Source organism: Silene latifolia, chromosome 3 (assembly GCF_048544455.1).
Source record: "Silene latifolia isolate original U9 population chromosome 3, ASM4854445v1, whole genome shotgun sequence".
Classification (NCBI taxonomy): Eukaryota; Viridiplantae; Streptophyta; class Magnoliopsida; order Caryophyllales; family Caryophyllaceae; genus Silene; species Silene latifolia.
In genome coordinates, this window is record NC_133528.1 from 122,309,492 (window position 1) to 122,310,325 (window position 834).

The following is an 834-nucleotide window of genomic DNA, read 5'->3' on the forward strand; positions in this document are numbered from 1 at the left end:
AGTCCACTTCATACTTTCCTCCTCTAGTAGCCTTGCGAGGTCTACTATATTGTGAATTATGGACCGCCATTTCCTCAATCTTGTTCCATGTTTGATTGTCATCAACTTCGGTGAACATTCCATTTGATCCCATATTGAGAATGTTCCTTGAATCTTCATATAAACCATTCCAAAATTGTTGCACTAAAAACCATTCGCTAAGTCCATGGTGAGGACATGAGCGACAAATACCTTTGAACCGCTCCCAAGCTTCATACAAAGATTCTTCATCCCTTTGTTTAAAACCCGTAATTTGAGCTCTTAGCATGTTAGTCTTTTCCGGTGGGTAGAATTTTTTGTAGAAAGCTAGAGCTAGCTTCTTCCAAGAATCTATTCCAAGGGTGGCCTTATCAAGGCCCTTCAACCATTGCTTTGCGGTGCCGATTAACTAAAAAGGAAATAAGACCCATCTTATTTGGTCTTGAGTCACGCCCGTTTGAGAGATAGCTTCACAATAATCGCAAAAGGTTTCCATATGAGAATGAGGGTCCTCACTAGGCATTCCACCGAATTGGCTCCTCTCAACTAGTTGGATGAAGGCGGACTTGGCAATAAAGTTTCCGGTAAGATGTTGTGGTGTAGGAGTACCATTTGGTAGATCCTCCTCGGTGGGTATAGAGTGTGACGAGAATTTAGGCATTGTAGGTGGATTTTGTGTGGTATTGTTTAATGGGTTCTCTTCTCCTTCTATTGCGAAAGGATTGACAAACTCACTAGTGGGTTGAACAACTTCACCAACACCTCCCAAATTCCTCCTAACAAGTCTCCTATTATTCGTCAAGGTTCTTTCGATTT

At 41.7% G+C, this 834-nt stretch overlaps 1 non-coding gene across 1 annotated transcript; it reads left to right on the forward strand.

Moving 5' to 3' along the window:
• The first annotated feature begins 200 nt into the window (after nt 1–200).
• LOC141650495 (small nucleolar RNA R71) lies at nt 201–307 on the forward strand. The gene has a single exon (XR_012546524.1). It is a non-coding gene; the product is annotated as a small nucleolar RNA R71 (small nucleolar RNA).
• Nucleotides 308–834: the final 527 nt, after the last annotated feature.